Source organism: Sceloporus undulatus, chromosome 5 (assembly GCF_019175285.1).
Source record: "Sceloporus undulatus isolate JIND9_A2432 ecotype Alabama chromosome 5, SceUnd_v1.1, whole genome shotgun sequence".
Classification (NCBI taxonomy): Eukaryota; Metazoa; Chordata; class Lepidosauria; order Squamata; family Phrynosomatidae; genus Sceloporus; species Sceloporus undulatus.
Window position 1 is genome coordinate 176,464,636 of NC_056526.1, and position 21,395 is coordinate 176,486,030.

The window sequence follows — 21,395 nt, forward strand, 5'->3', positions numbered from 1 at the left end:
CCTGTCAGAGATAGCTCTGGGGCCACAGTGTACTACAATTCCCAGCATTCCCCAGCACTAACCCAGGACAGTTAAGTCACTCTCAAACTGGATTATTTCCTCAGTGTGGATGCAGCTTTGGTGAGGAACTCTGGGCATTTCAGTTCAGCATTGTTTTATTTCTGCAGTGTATTTTGGACCAGAGACAAGGTGACCAGGCATCCTCCTCCTTTTCCAGGACATGTCCTCCATTTGGATCATGGCTAAGAAGCATGGATTTATAATTACATGGGTGTTTGTAGCTTTTATTTTTGGTCATGTCCTACATTTTTTGCTTGAGGGCCCTACATTTTGAGGAGAGGGCATTGGTCATCTTGGTCAGAGAGCTTTACAGGGGGTTTAACTGCCATTTTGCTGTGGTGCTGGAAAAAAACCACCATTCCCAGAATGCCACAGCATTCAGACAAGGCAGTTAAAGTGATCTCAAACCAGATTATTTCTCCAGTGTAGATGCAGCCCAAGCCTTTTGCTTTTCTTATGCCTGAGATTTCAAAGCCCAGCCCTGGCAGCACAACAAACTACAAATCCCAGGATTCCATAGGATGGAGTGATGAGAGTGAAAGCAGTGTCAAACTGCTTTAATTCTGCAGTGTGGCAGCAGCCTAAGTGTGCCTAATGCAGTTCTTAACATGGTGCACCTCTTGCCTACAGAGTCTCACAAGACTTTTTTGTTTAACAACTTGTACCCATTAACTCCATTTCATGTCTCCTTTATTTAGTGGGGTGGAATACAGACAAAACAAGTCAAAATGAAGAAAAACCAAAGTCCCTTGACCAAGTACACACTTCTGAGAAGTATAGTTGGTGCAAGACACCTGAAACCGAGGGCAAATCCACTTTTTGTTTAACCATGTTTGATATGCATAGCCATGTTAACCCATGTTCAGTGTTAAACCCAAAGGGTTTGGTTATGGAATAAGCCTCTGAAATATGCAAGAGGCAATGTTAAAATAAAGCCATGTTCAATGCCCAAATGTGCTGTTTGAAATGGGGAGAGGGGGGTGGCCAGAAAGGAAAGTCCATTTCTGCCATCTGTCTAGGAATAATGCCCAAATGTCCTCCATTTTGATCATGCCTAAGAAACATGAATTTATATTAACATTTCTAAAAAAGCATCAATTTTTGCATGTCCTCCATTTTTAAAAAATGTGTCCTACATCTGAAACTGTTGTCCTACATTTGTCCCGGTTTGGAGGTCCTGACTTATGGCAACCCTAGATGGAGTAAGCTTGTTTTCTGCTGCTCCAGAGACTAGAACATGTACCAATGAATTAAAATTCCAAGAAAAGTGATTCCAGCTAAACATCAGAAAGACCTTCTTTACAGTAAGAACTTTTTACCAGTGGAAGAAGGTGGTGAATTCTCCTTTGGAGGTCTTTAAATAGCTTTAAACAGTGGATGGATATCATTCAGGAGTACTGCAGTTCTCTACTCCTGTATGGCACAGGGTTGGACTAAATGATCCTTTTGACCCATTCCCACCGCGATTATTAGATACCATGGCTCTGTGGTATCATTTCAACTATGACATCTCTCCACATGCAGAGATTTATGTAACACAACTCTGATGTATCTCACCTCCACTAGCTCAAAATCAATCAGACAAAACTCGAGTCACAAGCACATCTATGTGGAAGTAAATCTCTCTGATTCCTATAGAGCTTATTTTCAAATGAGTGGGCTTAGGAGCAATGTGCCAACAGACTTAAATGCAAGGGCTCAAGCTTCGCTGATTTCTGGATTGGCCTCACATTCAAAACCATGTTAATGCTTATTTGTTTGGAGAGCTTTGATTATCATCTTATCTCCACACTTAAAAACAAATAAAAGGATTTAAGTATTTCGCTTTTATTTATAATTAAACAAATGCACAATGTCCTTGGCTACATGAACAAACCTGCCACTCCAGAGAGAAATACCATTTCCTGTTTTAGAAGCAGCCTTGTGGTTAAAAAACTTCTTTTTAAAAAATCTACAAGGTTATCCTTTAATTTCCTCATGTCTTCTCTGAAGCTTCTCATTTGAAAACTGCTTAGCAAGATGGAATCCTTTTGGTATGTCATGCCAAGTCATCCAAAATTCAAAGGAAAGCTGCCTGCAAAAACAACCCCCTTGCAATGATATCATTTATTTAACAAGTATTTGAATCTGTACAATAGTAGTACAGGTTTTAGCAAAGCAGATAACTCCAGCTCAGTTCTGTTTAACTAGGGAAGCAAAAAATTCTCAGCCTTGCTTCTGTTCAGTGGCAGTTTGTGGCTTCCTTGACAATGGGGCACTGAATCTGTTCCAGTGTTTCCCTGAATCCTACCCCATCTCAACCCCATCCTTTGCTCTTGGGATGTAATTCTTCACCAGTTTCTTATTAAAAGAAGCAATTAGTAATTTTAACAATTTCCTTTCAGCTGTGAAAAGGTCTTCCAAAGTCAGTTTTCAAAGGCTATTTGAATTTTAGGACTTATTGTATAATAAATTTGCTCCTCATTGGTTTGAACAGAAGACAGCATTTTTTGCACAGGAAACAGCATTTTCTGTGCAAGAAATAATATTTATACACAGAAATGTATTTTCCTGCACAGAAAATGCTTTTTCACCCTTGTGTTGTGCAGAAAATGTTATTTTCTATGAAAATAAACCACGTGCAATTTTTTTCATAGAATTAACCCCCAATTACAGCATTTTCTTTGTAGGAAATAATATTTCTGCATAGAAATGTTTTTTTTTTTCCCTGTGTACAAAACCCTATTTTCCATGCAAAACAGTCACATGCAAATTTTGTGTAGAATAACTCCCAAAGATTCTTAGCAGTCCAAGATTCTTCTCAAAAGGGTTATTCAACATTTGAAAAACATGCTTTCCCATCCATTTTTTAAATATTTTCAAATATTCTTCCTACACTATCCTTACATTGCTCCATCCCACACACAAAAAATGTGTATACAAAGATGTGTGTACACATTTTTACATGCATTTCCCCTAATGTAAGCATTTTTATGTGTATGTAGTGGCTCTACATACTGTATGCATTTTACTGAGCTCCACTTTGAAAATATATGTACAGCATACCACAAGCTCCATGCATGTCAGTCACACAATCAACAAACTCTGCAGGTGCAAAATGGATATTTTCTTTAAGAAGCTCCAACTAAGTTCTGACAGAATCATGTTGTTTAGTGCTGAGGAGTATGTCTCAGTATGTATTCCTCCTCTTTTCACCACCTAACACATATCATGTGAACTTATTTTTGTGTCAGGGTTAGCTTAGTTCTGCTATTAGGCCATGTGGAACAACCTCCCCAGACAGCAGTTGCCAGGAAATGTGAAGCAACAGCAAAATGAGAGAGGACAAAACTGAGCACACTACATAGAGGCCTCTCCTGCACCCATGAAGCACACTTGCTCACTTCAGGTGTGGTTCTGGAGGCAGATGCTGTCCTCTTGCCAGCGCCGAAATAAATCTCAACTACCAGGCCAGTAGGGTTCTATACATGAAATGGAAAGAGGACACCCTCTTGTCCTTTGTCTCAAGCAGTAAAACATCATAAGACAGTCCTCACCATTATATTCAAATCAATTAACTGTATTACCATAACCAAAATGGATGAGGGAATGGCAGACAAGGGAGTAAAAGGAGAAGAGAGACTAAGGTTTGGAAATTGTTCCTTTTTGGAAATTGTTCCTTTTAAGAGTCCCACAGTCAACATGGTCAGTGGCCATATTGACTGGGAATTTGTGATAGTTATACTTGAAAAAGTAAAGTTCTGTGATGAACAACATGAGAAGAACAGCATGTTCACAAGACGTCTTACAGACATGTGGAAATAACAATTGGTGGTTTCCATGTCAGTTGGGCCATGAATCTGCCCTGAGTTCAGACTCTCAACAAACTCTAAACAAATCAAAGGTGCCAAAAATTATCTGCACAATAAGTTTCAGCACCTTTAACAGCTCATGTAAAGTACAGTCTATAAGCCAGAGTGGATTTGCCACCCCATTGACAAATAATAATAATAATAATAATAATAATAATAATAATAATAATAAATGATGTATTTATAGCCCACTGAATCACTAGGAATCCGAGTGGGTTACAACAGTAAAAATGTATTAGAAATACAATAAAATACTAATTGATCCCTTCCCAACTCCTCCCCAATATTAAAACTATAATTAAACAATCAAAGTTTAAAAACAATAAAATGCTATACAGCATTAGGTTAAAATTAAAAATAATTTGGCAGGCAGAGAGACATACATCACAAAATTGAGATCATATTCGTAAACATACACAAAGGGAGGGAGCTAGAATTTATTAGCTAGGTTGGGAAGGCCTGCCAGAAGAGATCTGTTTTAAGAGCATTTTTGAAGGCTGTAAGCGTGGGGATATGGCCAATCGCTTCTGGCAGGTCATTCCACAACTTCAGTGCAGCAGTAGAGAAGGCCCTTTGAGTGACAGAAGTTAGCCTAGCTCTTTTTGGCTGAAGTAGGTTCTTACTTGAGGACCTTAATGTGTGGGACAAGCGGCACAGAAGAAGGTGTTCCCTTAAGTATTCTGGACTCAAGCCATGTAGGGCTTTAAAGGTAATCACCAACACTTTGTACCTTGCCTGGAAACTGATTGGCAGCCAATGAAGGGATTTCAGAACAGGTGATATGTGATCATTCCGGGAAGTACCTGTGATTAGTCTTGCTGCCATGTTTTGGCACAGAGCTTGGCACAGAGGTAGCCCCAAGTAAAGTGCATTACAGAAATCCAAGCAAGAGGTTACCAGTGCATGCACTACGGTTTCAAGGTCCCCTGGCTCCAGGAAGGGGCACAGCTGGCATAAAGCCTAGCAACCTGCACTGATCATTGGTAAACCAGTCTGGAATGTAGAAATACCTAGATGTGTTGCTTTTACTTACCATCTTCATGATTTTCATTCAAGAGATCCAAACTGAGTATATATTATTTTCTCCGGAGCATGAATCCTGACTCTGTTTTCCCACAGCCCTTCAGAAATTATCTTGCAAAAAGCTCCCACAGGTTTCACAGACAATTGCAATACAGCAGTATCTATTCCTATCATCCATGTTTTCCATCTGTCACATGCTGTATGGTGGGGGACAAGATGCAGCACAGTTGGAAGCCAGCCATGAAAATTCTGGAAGCAAAGCATGGCTGTCATAAGAGGAACTCTGCCAAACACTCATAGCAGCCTTTCCAGAAAAATAGAAATGCAAATTCAAAACCTTTCCTTCAGGAAGCTAAATCACCTTAAAGTTCTCAAGTTTAAAACTTTCATTCTCTTCTGTCTGTTTAGTTCATCATGAAGACTTGCCCATGCCAAGTTTTCCATGTGTTCAGCACACATAGAAGGGTGCTTGAAAACTATACATTTTTTGAATAAAGCTCCCAGAATCCCATCGTCAACATGGTCATCCTCATATCAGGTGTGGCCAACTGTGGTCATCCATGTGTTTTTGGACTACACTTCCTATGATCCATAACTAGGGATGCAAATGTTCATTTATTTTATTCTTAAATTAAATGAGGGTTGTTGGGGTGGGTACTATTTTTTATTATTATTCTTGTGTTCTTTGGGACCTTTGGGAGGAAACTCATTTGCAAAAAAATTTAAAAAACCTCATGCAAAACACATTTCTTAAATAATACAGTGTATTTTATACAAAGCCACACTGGGGTTTTTTATACAAATTGTTGGGATTTTCTACCCCAAAAGTCTTGAAACCTGATTTTCCCCCTCCAACACTTTAGCATTTTTTCAACCGGATATCTCAATATGTCAGGCCACCCTTTCTTTTCAAGTTTGAGAATACTTTACAACCCTATCTCTCACCACTGGTTTTCCTTAATAGAGCTGATGGGAGTTGTCATGCAAATACATCTGAAGGACCACAGCTGTGTACTCCTGCTATATAAAAATTATGATTGTAAGAATAGTAATTAATATTGGAAAGATTTATACAATCAGGCTCTCACTTGGCAGCTACAATGACTAGGTAAAAACATTTCTATGTAAATATATGATTATGAAACATGATAGAACTCTAGTTCTTCTTAATCAAGTGTGGGGAGGAACAGTGAAGGTTAAACTGAAAATACAGAGTTGTGGAGAAAATCCCTTATGTCAAGACAGACATGGCCAAGAACCAGCCATTCCTACACACTTCCAATCCTATTCCTGCAGGCAATGTATTTTATGAAAGGGGTTTTGAGCATTCCACCAAAGCAACACAAACATTCATAGCTACTGCAGAATTTAGTGTTCTTTTTCAACTAAGTTTTTCGTCCTTGTGGATACAAGAACTAAGCTTAAAAATATATGTATAAATAATATCTATAGTGGGAGATGTAATGGGAATGGAGTACAGTTTCAGTCACCAGAGAATGAACTTTAAGTGCTCTTTAATATTTATATGTCTATCCATCCATCCGATTTATATGTCTATCCATCCATCCATCCATCCCATTCAGTGCCATCCCTAGGCACTGAATTCAAGGTGCTGTTTATAGCATACCCAGGTGACCCTTTATGCAACTACTGCCCAGACCAGGAGGTGCCTAGTTTCTGAAGGGTGTTTCACAATACATTTGCCAAATGTCCCTTATTTGAAGGCCAGACAGCTTGTCTCTTATAGGATTGGCAAGTGCACCTTATTATAGGGGATGTCCCCTATTTCACCATTAGAAAGCTTTTCCTTTTATATCAACTGACATCAACTGGGGGGGTTCCTATATTTCTTAGTGTTTTCCTTCATAAAGACAGAGATGTGTAGAACACGTAATATACGAATGAGGACAATATGTTAATTTTACAGAGAAATGCATAGCTGAGTTAACCAAAATCAATATCTTCACTATTTACAAAGAATACCAATTTGTTCATAGTGAATTCCTGACTGTCATCCCTGCATGTCTTGAATTTTGATTGTCCCTTATTGCTATTTTGAAAATCTGACATTATTTCACAACCATGCATGCATTTAACCACGCACTCTGTATGTAACCTTGTACTGCATTATGTGCTCTGTATCCTTCTCCTTCAAGTAGCAGCAACAGAGCACAATGCACAAGTTAAAAGATTTTGACTATATTTACTTCATCTGCATATTTAATATAGGATACAATATCATTTTCTCCCTAAAACAAAATAAATAGTTGCTTGTTTGTTTGTTTAAAGCCATAAGCACACATATCTCTGAGTAGTCCCAAACAATATGGAGAATACTACTGAAAGATATGTTTAGTGTTTAGTCTTAAGCAGAGATTACATTATGGAAGACATGACAGATGTTTTCAAATATGCACCAGGCTGTGATAAGTAGGAAGGTAACCAGTTGATCTGCATTGCTACTGAGGATAGGAAAAGTAGTAATGAGCTTAAACTGCAGGGAGAAAAAGATTTAGATTAAATAATATCAGGAAAAAGTTCTACCCATAAGAATAGACTGCAAATTGAAAAATACTATCAGGGGAAGTTCCAGGATCTCCAACACAGCAAGTTTTTTAAAATTAGTTTGGATTTGTATCTGTCAGAAAGGATTTAGGTTTAATTAAGCTTGCCTCCAGGCATGAGAGATGGATTGGATTTTTTCCTTAGCTACCCCCTTCAACCCTATGACAATAAAACAGCAAAACATTGCAATAAAAAGAAAGCAGATCCTACTCCTCAAAAATGACAGGATTGCACTGGTAAATATGCTAAGCATTCATTTGTCCTACTGAGACTCTAACGCTGCAACTACAATGCAGAATTAATGCAGTTTTACACTGATTTTATTGCCATGGCACAGTGCTATAGAATTTAGGGATTTGTAGTTTTGTGATATAGTTAGCCTCTGTTAGAGAGCTCTGATGCCACAACAAACTACAAATCCTAGGATTCCATAGTACTGGGCCATGATAGTTAATGTGGTGTCAAACTATGTTAATTGTGCAGCATGGCAGAAGCCTAGATCCTTCAATGTAATGGTTTTTCAACTCATTCACCTAGCCTGCCACTACAGCATTGTGCCATGACAGTAAAAACAGTGAAAACCTGCATTAATTCTACATTGTTGTTATTGTTGTTGTTGTTATGTAATTAAAATATTTATATCCTTCTCTCTATCATGAGATCTCAAGATGATATACAATTAAAGCAATATAAACAATTTAAAATAATTTAATGTAAAAACAACAGAATAATTTAAATAGAATAAAAACATTTTAAATAAATCACCCACTTAAGACAGCAGAAAAGGCTAAAACAGTTAAAAACGTGTGCATGCACACTGTAAAAGGCAGTAAGATTAGGATCCTAAGAAGAGGACATTCACTAAATAGGAAGCACAGTAGAGATGTCCATCTCCCATGTCTTTGTGTGATGTGTCATTCCCATTGACTGGACACAAAGCAGAGCACCAGCAGAATATCTGAGTTAACAGACAGGTATGCATAATGTGAGATGCTCCTTCAAGTTCCCAATCACTTCAGGGCTCTGAATGTGATAATCAGCACCTTGAATTTAGTTCAGAAACATATTGTCAGCTTATGCATATATAGCAATAGCAAGTACTGTACATTTCTATACCGCTTATCAGTGCACTTAAGCACTCCCTAGGCAGTTTACAAAGTGTAAGCTAATTGCCCCCAACAATCTGGGTACTCATTTTAGCAACCTCAGAAGGATACAAGCCTGAGTCGAGCTTGAGCCCTTTCGCTGGTATTGAACTTGCAACCTTATGGTTTGTGGGTGAGTGGCTGCAATACAGGCATTTAACCACTGGGCCACCAGGGCTCCTGGTGGATATATATTCAAGAACTACCAACCAACTGCCAACCAACAAAGCCTCCATCTTATTGGGACCGAGCTACGAAAAGCTGCTGAGAGAAATGGGAAGAGCAACAGGATAACTGTCTTCCCCCATCTTTCATCCAAGCAAGTCAGTAGTCAGACTGACTGCAGTCATTTTGAAAGCAGACTGTTTCCTCCATGAATGTCTGAAGTTGTCCAACCACCACTTGCTCAACTACTTTGCCCAAGATGGGATATCAGCAATGGGGAGGTATTTGTCACATACCCAGGATCCAGGGAGGTTCTCTTCAGGAAAGGGCACACCCCAATTTCCTTCAATACATTAGGAAGCTCCCTGCCATAGTGAGGCATCTGCCATCCCATGGACATGACCCAATTAATCTTCTTATGCTAGATTTTAACAGCCAAGATGAGCAAGGGTCAAACTTACTTGTGGTGGGCTGAACTAATTCCAGCATCTTGCCCACATCGTTGGGCTGTAACAACTAAATAGCTACCAGGAAACCTGATCTGATGGAGGACGGAATACTTCCTCAGACTCTGAGATAGCTGTGATGTCAGGTTCTGAATTAATAAAAGTAAATTTCTCATCAAAATGTTTGGCATTAAAGGATGTTGCAGATTCCCAAGTATTCCTTGTAGCTCTGTTGCAGGAAGAGTGGGGAGAATGCATGAAGTTAACATGAATGCATGAAGGTAACAGTTGAGTAAGTTCATTCAAATAATGCTACACTGTGGTACAGCACTGCATCTGGACTAGGTCATAAGTTTATGGACTCATAATAGCACCTCATTTCCAATATTCAATATACTGAATATTTGTATCCAGTATTGTGGTAGGCATTTTTTCAACCAAATGCAGCAGCCAAGCAAGAGGTACTGTTGGCAGGCATGCTGTGGTGTTAAGTACAGATTCATTACATTACAGACACTGTACATTTGGCAATACAGGAAATACCTGACATTTTAACTGGAAGCCAGACAAATACTGCCTCCAGCCCATGCAGCCACAAATACAAAATATGTCATCTAAGAGGTTCTTTGTGTGCCAAATATCACTGAACATCTTACACATCTGGGCCAGCATGCATTCTTGCATGTGAAGAGCACACTGTTATCTAATGCCTTCATATTGTCTCTTATGACTCTAAGATAAATTACCTTAATCAATGCCCTTACCATGTGCAATATGTAACACAGAAACACATACACATATACACAAATGTATGGCAGTGATTACTAGAAATAATACAATTCTCAATTCCAGACCTGACTGGCATGCCATTTTCATTGTTTCTCCAATACACAACAGATTGTTCATCAACCCAGACCCATCCATGGTCTCAGTCCAAAAAAACATTAAAAAACCCTGAAATCCTCTTTTTCTTTAGCAGTCATTAACCTATGGTGCCACCTATACATATGGCTACTGAATTGATTCTCTTTTTAACAGGTGGCTAAATAATGCAGGAAGATTACTAGAATAGATTCCAAGGGTGAAATCTCTCCTTAGCTGTCAGTAGGAGCATTCCCATTGACTAAAAAACAACTAAAATAGTACTGTGGCTGGCACATTTCTGACCAAGCACAAGTGATAATGACAGAGAGACATCATTACAACAAAAATGCAGCACAGCTTGTACACCAGTTTAGCATTCCAGAAAAAGCACAATGAACATTGCTGCATTTATTAAAATTCTACTTAGGCTCAAGTAACTGTCTCCAAAAGAGCTGAAAAGGAGAAGAGAAGAAACTTTGTTTCCTATAATGAGAACTTTCATTTTTGTTTTGATTTTTTCTGGGGGTTTTGTGTGTGTGTGTGTGTGTGTGTGTGTTTTAATTTACTGTTGTGTATACAGGGGTGCAGCTACAAGGAAGGCAAAATGAAGGCATTGCCTCCCCCAAAGGGATACACACATACACACACACACACAATTTCCCTTCAATGCTAAGATTTCTTGCATTACAGAGGGTGAGATGTTGAAAAGCATTCACACAAAAAGTCTTATTTTTGCTGTATTCTCTTTCTCTTGGGAGCTTTGCCTGCCCCTTTTCTTTGGATGTCTAAACTCGTATTTCTAAATGATTGGCTGAAGTTTTACAGTACTTCAATGCTAGGAATTTGGAGAGTGAAGGAAATTTATTTGGGGGGGGGGAGTATTATTATTCAGATAGCTACATCCTCATTTTGCCCACCCCAGTAGCTACATCACATGTCAAGTAGGTTTTGCAGGTTTACTGAAAGACTAGAGGGCAAAACCCCAGAAAAATCAAAAGGGCATAAAGATTTATTGAACATGCATACTGGGAACAAAGATACTATTATCATAATAATAATAATAATAATAATAATAATAATAATAATAATAATAATAAGAGGAAGGGGAAAGAAAAGAAAAATAACAAAATCATAGAGTTAGAAGTAATCTCAAAAGCTACCTAATCCAAAATCCCATGACAGTGCAAGAAACCATCACTAAAGTACCCCTGAGATTTGGCCACCTAACCATTGTTTTAAAACTTTCAAATAGTTTGGTATTTCAAGTAGGTGAATTTGTACAGCATAACAGAAAGATAATGAGGAAACTGAAATAGCTGAAGATTTCCCATATCTTGGATCAAACACTGAACAGGGAGGAGACTGCTGTCAAGAAATAAGAAGACTAGGAATGGGAAGGGTAATGATAAAACAACTAGACAAGATCCTAAAGAGTAAAGATATACAACTGACTTAGTATCATCCAATCCACTGTATTCCCCATCACCATGTATGGAAGTGAGAGCTGGACAGTTAAGAAAGGAGATTTTTAAAAAATCAGCTCTTTTGAGCTCTGGTGCTGGAGAAGATGGCTGAGAATACTGTGGACAGTCAAAAAGACAATCAAATGGGTCCTTAACCTGAACTCTCCCTGGACACCAAGATGATTAAATAGAGGCTGTCATACTTTGGCCACGTCATGAGAAGCATGACTCATTAGAAATGACAATAATGCTAGAAAAGGTAGAAGGCAGTAGAAAAAGAAGAAGACTGAATTCCAAATGGCTAGACTCAAATAGTGCCTGGATCTATAAGACTAAGCAGAGCTGACAGCGGAGCTTGGAGATGTTTCATCCACAGGATCGCCATGAGTGAATGTAGACTCCAGGGCAGCTAACAACAACAACAGAAAGACACACAGACATAAAGGCAATACAGTTTACATAATTGTACAGCTGTGATTCCTGCAGCATTCAACTTGTGAACTAGCTTCTAACCTCATCAGTACACCCAGAATTTGAGAATGTCTTACAAGAATGAAAATCATTAATGCACTTTGCAAGGAGGGTGCCCAGATTTAAAGTTCCTGTACTTCATTTTTGTTTCCCAATTTAAGGAGCACCAAATGCTAGAGTAAAAGAAATTAAGAGGGGGGGGACCCTAGATATTAATAGATAAAAAACTGACAATTCATTGTGTGCACCAACTTCCATTTATTCTAACAATTCTTACCCAGTTGCTTATTCAGTTGTCCTCCATCTAAATTAATTTTTTGCTTGGGAAAAAAGCAAGCATAATGCAGAAAGTGAGATTTTAATGTAGATATTTTTGCAATTTCTCCTTCCCTTTTCCCCTCCAGGATGTCTTCCTTATGTATGCTTTGGTGCTTCTCTATCTTAGCTACAAGTCTCTGCCTTTCTCATACCCAATCCTCAGGCTTTTATTATGAACTGACTATCATGTATAGGACAGATGATGGCACTGATAAAAGCAATAGTCTCCTCTATAAAGCACAAGTATTTTGTTACAATCCAGAAGGGAAATCTCACTAGACTTGCCACTCAGACAGAACATACAGGTTTGTAGTATCTGAGCAATACACTCTGACATGTAGCATGACAGGCAGGGGAAATGCAATACATACGCATGCACACAAATTTAACTAGTGAATAGCTAAGCTGTTATTTATTCATTTGTGTGTATAATATATGACTTCCATGACCAGACCCTGCAATGGTAGGTATGGTTGAAACTGGCAAACCAAAGCCATGTTATGAATGTTTGGAAGTAGACAAAATTAAAAATAACCAGCCCATTAATGTTATGCCCTTCTGCCTTAGAAACAGTTTTGGGACTACTGAGACTGAAAAAAGTTGTATATATGAGAAAGCAAAACTAGCAATGTCTACCAGGCAACATCATCCAGAACAGGTTGGACAGCATATCCCTAGATGAACTCATGAAGAAACTGAAGAATGATAGCCCAACAGCCCTTTTCTACTTGCTTGTATTTTGTGGCCTTATTTACTGAAATATACACATACTCATGAACTCTTCAGTTAACACAAAGAGGGATCTCTACCCACAAAGGCCTACACAATCCTGCAAGTGGCCTTGCTGCTTATCCTTTGATTATTGCCTGACACTCTCAGTTTAATTACCTAATATATATATATATATAGAGAGAGAGAGAGAGAGAGAGAGAGAGAGAAGAAAAGCTCAATCTTCATATTTTGTCATTGCTAAAGCAGAAACAAAAGAACAATTACCAGCAGCTGTTATTGCAAGCAGTTGCAATAACAGGAAAAAAGATAATAAATACATGCAAGATAGGCTGGGGAGAAGGACTTTCTAAAGTAAGAAAGCAAAGAATGTCTAGTCATCTAATCTCAGGCCTCCATGACTGTAGTAAAAACATTCCATTTCACATACATCAACTCCTTTTACCACTGGTTCAAAACAAGTCTAAGAGGGCCCTTGAATGGACAGAGCATTTGCTTCAGACTGGGGAAGCCTGCATTCAAATCACCATTGCAGAACTACTCTGTCATCTTTAACTTACCCACAAAGCTCTGTGATGTAAGTGGGCATTGTTCCTATTTTACATATGAGAGGACTCAACATTGAGCAACCTAGCTCAAGTGCATAGGTAAAGAAAGACTTGAATCTATATCTCAAAGTGGTGGTTCTCAGCCTCTAGCCCTCTAGATGACCTCAATTCAGAAAAATCTTTATCATTAGCCATGCAGCTTAGGCCTTCTGGGAATTGAAGTTCAAAACATCTGGAAGAACAGTTTGAGAACCACTGGACCATCTCTCCCAGCATAATTTCAGGATTAAATCAAAACAACAACTTACTAGCCAGTTACAATTTTAATGTGTATTTATTGATTTGATGCATAATGGAATAGCTCTCAGATCTCCCAATTCTGAATCAGTCCAAGAATGTCATTATGTTTACTGATATCTATTTATGCCTTAGCTTGGTTAGATGACTTCCATGTGAAAATGTTCTGTTCTTCATTCTGAAGAAAAGAGACATTTCTGACTATGCATTCATTTATTGTTGCAAGTAGCATTGATCCGAATCAGTGTGACTTTAAAACCAATAGCTGTGTCAATCTCAGTGCTGCAATGTATATTTGTAATAAAACCCAAGCTTTTGCTACCACATATCTGTCAGAATTTGAATCCATTCTACAGTTACACTGAAAACAAAACTACAGGGTAGGGTAGACACCAAAATGAACAACTTAAAAAAAAGGAGTCATTAAGAGAAGGTGCAACGTAAGAAAAAAGCAAAGACTAGAAGTTTAGTGTCCATGTTGGCTAAAACAGAAAGAGAAAATGAAAAAGTATAGTATAACCCCCTCAGTATCCACAGGAGATACACTTTCCGACTTATCATGGAAATGCAGATAATAGTAAACCCTACTGAAATGAAAAATGTCTGGTGGGAGCTGACCACAGAGTCATGCTGGAAGACCTACAGATTTCCTAGAGACAATAACTTTCTTGGCATTTCCAGGTCTCTTGGTTCAACTCTATGGTCAACTTGCTCCAGAAGCATACCACAAAAACCCACTGGAGGACCTAGATAAAGCCTAGAGAGAATTCATTCTTTCAGAGGTGAAAACATGGACACTGGGCCTGCAGATACAGGGGTTGTACAGTACAAGAAATTGCCAGCATGATCACACAGTGCATCAGAAAGACAACTTTAGTACATATTTTCAGGCTTTGTTACGAAAGACAAGGCTAACCAAAGCTAAATGAACTTGCAGAACATTACATAATTGCAGACAAGGTCACAAATACAAGTTGTAGCCATAAGTCAAAGCAACATCAGAATCTTGTTGCTGTCTTTGTTATGTGCCTTAAGAGTGACTCCAACTTAGGGAAGTGCTATCATGGGTTTTTCTTGGCTAGATTTATTAAGAGGAGGTTTGCCATTGCCTTCTACTAAGTAGAGAGAGAGAGAGAAACATGTCCAAGGTCAACCAGTAGATTTCCATGGTTGAGTAGGGATTCAAACCTTGTCACAGAGTCTAAGTCGAATATTCAAATCACTACACCACACTGGTTCTTAAAGATGACTCCAATTTATGGCAACCATATCATAGGCCTTTCTTGACAAGATTTCACAGAGGAAGATTAACACTGCCTCCAACTTTCTCCATTGCAGAGAATGTGTTCTGCCCAAAGTGTCTTTATGCCTGTTGTGTGCCTTCAAGTCATTTCTAACTTAGGCCTGTTACAGACTTCAGAAATAAAGCTGCTTCGGATCTCTTTGGAGGTATGCTATTTAAATGATGCATGAGTCCTAAGAGTCTGGAGGTCGCGCCAAAGCCACACTCCATTCCTAAGCACTGGAGTGTGGCTTTGGCGCAGCTTCCGGATTCTTAGGATGCATGCATCATTTAAACAGCATACCTCTAAAGAGACCCGAAGCAGCTTTATTTTGGCAGTCTGTAACAGGCCTTAATAGGCAAACTTACTATGATTTTTTTTTTGGCAAGATTTGTTCAGTGAGGGATTACTTTTGTCTTCCTCTCAGGCTGAGAGAATGTGACTTGTCCAAGGTCACCCAGTGAGTTTCCATGGATGAACAGGGATTCAAACCCTGGTCTCCAGAGCCATAGTCCAACTCACAAACCAAAACACCACACTGGTGTCTTAAGCATGCATAAATTCCCCTAAAAAAGTGAGCGAGCATTTTGGTCCAATGTGGAACATCCACATTCATTTCAAGGCTGTAGAACTGAGTTGCACATGTGATGCTGTTGGGTACACAGGTGTGTATGTGATATGCCTGGTGTGAACATGCACATTTGGCTGTGCATTTGTTTCTAAATTTGGGTGTGTGTTCAATATTAGTATTCAACACAAGGGTTGTGCAGCACCATCAGTACATCATGTGAAGGTTTCTGGTACACCTTGATGTTGGATCTCAGCCAAAATAAGTTGTGTAAAGTGACAAGTGTGAGAGTTTTGTCATAAATGGCAGAAAAAGTGAATTAATCTAAGGTTAACAGAATATTGTGCAAAATGTTCAAAAATGTACTGCTGGGATTGATCTGTGGGAAAAGGAGTTAAGTTCTGACAGACACAAGAAGGACAGATTCAAGCTTCCAGTAATACTCTATCCCACTTCCCTGACAAACCTGAGCTTAGCAAAAAGTGTCCTGTTGCAACATAAAACTAAGCCAAGCACTTTCTGGAAAGACATTTGACAGAAGTCCACACACAGCATTTTGAAATGTTTTCACAGCAGTCCAGACCTACATCATCCTTCAAGAATATTAAAGACAATTGAAATCACAGATGTTCTTCAATGGAAAAGATTATTAGATTTGCTATCATGACCCATTGGCAAACATCATTCTGCCCCCATAATTACAAATCCTGCCGCCCTGAAGTTTTTAATTGCATTTGTACTACAGAGACACAATTTCATATACCACAAGGAGTTGTCAAAAGGATGGGAATCCTTCCAAAACGATTCCATACGAAGTTATCTGCTGTCTAAGCTTTCCCAGGTCATTAATATTTCACTTTCATAAAGCCCTGAACTAGTATTGGAACATGCTTTCTTTTTATCCCCTTTTTAAATATAAGCAAGAGGAAATGTTTGAAGTAAGTGCTAGTTAAACCTTCCCCATTCTGTCTCTCCTTCCCCCCACCGCTCTAGGTTTCCCCCCCCACCTCTGCCTCTTGAGGATTTAAACACTTCAAGTACAACATAGACCAGAAAGGATGGGGCGGGGGGGGGGGGCAGTCTGAATTGCCTCTTAGAAGGGAAGGGTTTTTTCAATTGTTTTGTAGCTACATTCAGCTGTGAAAATGACGAAAAAGAACATCAGCGAAAATAAGCGCGATTACTACATGCTGTCAGGCTGAAAGGGGAAGCGGGAGTAAATACAGCGGATCCTCAAATTTACAAACACTTTGTGAATGGAAGCAGTTGGTAAGCATGGAATCCTGGCAATTCCAAAACACTCTACCTGTTCTGTTTCCTTCACATCTTCCAACAGCATGGAACTTCATCCCCCCTCCTTTGAGCACATTCTCCATTTATCTACCACAGTGGTGGGCAGCATATGGCTCATGGGATGCATGCAGCCCTCCACCCACACACACACTTTTTTGCAGCCCTGAATCCCTTCCAGATCCCAGAACCTTCTAGAAGCCACCCTTCTCCTTTCAGACAAGGCTCAAGGCTCCCCAGTGCCATGCTTACCTCTGTCAAAACCCTTAAAAACTGGGAATTTATAAAATGTACCCACACTACACAGTTAGAGCACTTTAATGCCATGTATAGTGTTTATTAATGCCACATCATGACTCCATTGTATAAATTCCTTGGAACTTGTAGTTTTGTGAGGTACTGAGAATTCTCTGTCAGTGTGCTAGAGATGTCTAAGTGCAAATCCCAGGCTTTTGTAGAAGGGAGCCATAGCAGTTAAAGTGGCACTGAAATACAAATTGTGCAGCATGGAAACACACCATGGCTGAAAAAGTGACATAATTCTGAAAAGCAAGGATATTCTGCATACAGCCTATGCTAAACTGAGTCACGGACGACAATATTAAAGCCACTGAAACTCCCCGCACCCAGCTATTCATGCCTGGATGAAAGCAGGGAGGAGTGAAACATCTGGCTGTGTCCCTGTGGCCATAGATAAAGCAATCACATCAGCCACTGAGATCTGCCAGGGTCCATCAGAGGCCTCAGTGGCTGATGTGGTCCTTTCACATCTGGCTTGGGCACAGGGCCAGGCCCTTCTGTGATTCCCATTCCCCTTTCTTTCTGCTATGCACAAATGATGCTGGGGGTCAGGCTTTGGATGCTGTCGAGAAGGAAAGGAATATAAAACTTCTCAGCTACCAAAAATAGACAAACGTAGGCATAAGATTAGCTTAGGCCCACATGTGCCCCCAATAGGAGGATGCCAGCTCAGAAGTGAATTTCTCACATCTGATTTTCCAGTAACATCCAAACAATAATACTTTTATTGGGACAACCGAAATGCACAATTACATGTTGTAACCTTTCGAACTCATACTAGCTCCTTCATTAGGCAAACAGGAGAGAAAAAATTGAACATGTTAATCATAGGTCTTTCTGTTTCGGGTCTTAGTTCAGATGATAGGGAAGGCTATCTGCAGGCTGGCACTTCCCTCTTTGGCCATGTGGTCACTGGTAGATTTTCAAAGTCAAGGAAATTTAATGTCTATTTGCAATTCAAAGAAGATGTTTCCTTGGAATCCAGCATGTCTCCTTCCTTTGTGAATCCACAGGCTCATATGTAGGTAGAGAAAATTGAATACTCAAGAAGTCTTCATATTTTGCAGCAGGAAAACTTTAGGTGGTGTTATGGCAAAGCATGTCAATCAGTCCCAATATTGTTGGAGGCAGAACCCTCAGATATCTGGTTTTGTTTTGTTTTGTTTGGAGGGTGCCCTGCACTGATGTTGCCACCACTGTTGGATTCCAGTGTGGCCCAATGGATCCATCTTATTCCTGAAGGTTGTCAATCCTCTGCCTCAAACAAACAGAATTCTACAAGCCTCCACCCCTACCCCCCTCCCGCCCCACTCTGTCTATGGTGCTTTCAATAAAACTGGCTACTACTTATTACCAAGTCAGTCTCTTTGTCTATGTATCCTAATCTTGACACAGAAAGTCGCTCTCCAAAATCTCATACAGTAGTTTCTTCCATCACCTGGTACCTGCTCTCACTGAACTGGAGATGCCAGGAACTGAACCAGATGTTCTCTGCATGCAGAACATGTGCTTCATCACCCAGCTACCATTCCTCCATTTCATTTGCTCCCAGATGCTTTCTGACCTCACTGAAAAACATCCCCACATTGCCTGATTCACTCAGGGGCTGATGTGGCAACCATTACTGCATACTGAGCAGGAGTGTAATACAGTGAAGGAGAATTTGATAGATTAGTCATTTCGAATCTCCAGCCTTCATAACGCCAAGGTTCCAGCAGAGTGAAATCTGTTACACACACACACACACAGAGAGAGAGAGAGAGAGAGAGAGAGAGAGAGAGAGAGAGACATGTTGTGTGGGATTTCACTCTGCCGTGGGAAAGGAAAACTGATCCCCTCAATTGCTCGGTAGTTTCCCAACAGCATAAGGATGTCCCCTCCTTATGTTGTCAGGAAACTATGCAACAAGCAAACATTTTCATGGCTCTTTAGAAAACGCTGCATGACAAGAAAGCATTAGATCCTCCTAAGCTTCTTTCCCACCCTCTCTGTGTCTTGTAGCTGTGACTCCATCTAAGATTTTTATGTCTGCTGCAATGTTCAGCTTTTCCCACACTTCACGAAGAAAGGCGCAGGTGAGCATCACAGTTCAGAGTGTGCAAAGGAACCATCCAGGAACGCGTGCGTCATCAGCCCTCGACACCCTTTCCCTGTTCAAATATTTTCTAGGAAATCACTCCTCTCAGTACCAGTCCAGCAGCCAGGCTTCACTTCATTTTTAGAAAGTGAACAAAACCAAACAGTGCACAATTTTTTTGGGGGGGGGGGGGATAATGAGACAATGGAACCCACTTCTCACCGACACTGCATTACTTCGGCGCATTTCACAAACCACAAGTGTGGAAACAGGCGAACGTCACACACCAAACAGAACCCATCTCTCTATGCCATTTTGGGAACTGTGCAGACTGGTCTGCCCTACTTTGCTTTCGGTCATGGGGCCTTTGCCTCCTGTGCAATATCTAGCAAAAAGGGGGGGGGTGTGAGTGGATGGAACAAAAATCAGCCACAAATGATGCCTCCTTTGACCCTTCCTCCTCCCTCTCACCATGCCTTCCTGTCCCCACATGGTCACATGCACTCCCATCATCCGCATTGCACAGGCAAGTGGGTCAAGCAACAGGGCATGTGACTGACTGACCCCAGCTGAAGGGAAAGGGGGGGGTGAGGTGCCAGGTGGCATCAGCAGGTGGCCCACATGCCTCCCATACTCTCCCACCTGCCAAGGCCTCTCCTCTTCTTTTTTATTTTTAGGGCTGCATCCACACTGCAGCCACAATCTGGCTTGACACCCCTTGAACTGCCATGGCTCCATGATCTGGAATTCTGGTGCCACAACAAACGACCATTCCCAGAATTCCAGAGCATGGAGCCATGGCAGTTCAAGGGGTGTCAAGCCAGATTGTGGCTGCAGTGTAGATGCATCTTAGAGGGCTGTCAAAGGAAGGCCAAGGGAAAACCTCTCCCCCAGCCTTAGCAAAGAAGTCCCAACCTCCCTGCACCTTCCAGGCAAAGCCCTCCAAAAGAGCCTCGCCACAAAAACACCCTGGGCCCTCCTCACCTTAAGAATCCCTTGGCTGCCTTGCTCCAGCCCAGCTCCCTCCAAATCCCCGCGAGCGATCAAGCTTGAGTTTTTTTCGGTGGGGAAAAGAAACTGCCTCCCAAACAGAGAGAGAGAGAGAGAGATCGAGAGAGACATCTCTAGAGCTGACAAGCCAGGAGGAGGCAGGCAGCACTGCGGCTCTCCGCCAGCCCCTTCCTCTTCCCCGCAATGGACCAAACCTCCCGGCTCTCTCGCCTCGTCCTTCTGCTTCCCCAGCCTCTGGCCACCGCCTCCGGCTCGACCTGCAGCACCTCCAACGCCTCCTTGGTGCCACTTTCCGGGCTTCTCCATCTTCCCAGGCACTTCTTCGGCCTCTTCTTTCCCAGCCACCTTTCCCCAACTCCCACTCGCGACCCAAAGGCAACTCCTACCCCAAGCCCCAGACCCCTGCCTTAACCCAATGGCCCTGGCCCTTCGGGGGGGACACCACCCACTCGCCACCCCACTCGTGTCCCGCCTTGCGTGGGGTCACCCTCAGCTCTCCCCAATTTGGGAAGGGAAGCCTGAGGGGCTGCTTTCCTGAGGAGGAGGAGGAGGAGAGGGGCCAAGCCTTTCCCTCAAAGAAGTCCCCCTCAGCTTTGGGGTGTCCTTTGCCATGCCCCCCTCAGGCGCCACGGGAAAAGCCCCCACAGACAAAATAAGAACCGCGCGGGAAACCCACCTGGCTCCAGCAGCAGTTAATCCACCGGGAGCAGAGGGGCCCCCCGAGCCCTCCTCATCTTGGAGGCAAGAACCCAGCCCCAGAAGGACGACGACGACGACGACGCCTCAGCTGCAAGGAGAGCCAGAGTCAGCCTGGCAGCCGGCGCTGTTTGTGGCCAGAAGACGAGGAGGAGGAGGAGGAGGGGAGGGACTCAGGGGGAGGCGCTTGCGACGTGGGTTGTGTGTGTGTCTGTGTGTGTTGTG

General features: G+C 41.2%; 1 protein-coding gene across 3 annotated transcripts in view; it reads right to left on the bottom strand.

The window, feature by feature from the left end:
- CCSER1 (coiled-coil serine rich protein 1) overlaps window positions 1-21,319 on the bottom strand; it is a 915,439-nt gene extending 894,120 nt beyond the window's left edge. For 2 of the 3 annotated variants that reach the window (XM_042468781.1, XM_042468783.1), the window contains exon 1: window positions 21,151-21,319. The gene's annotated coding sequence lies outside the window, so the exon portion shown is untranslated. Of the gene's footprint in view, window positions 1-20,447; window positions 20,477-21,150 lie in introns of those variants that run through there. The other variant, XM_042468782.1, reaches the window with a different exon arrangement.
- Window positions 21,320-21,395: the final 76 nt, after the last annotated feature.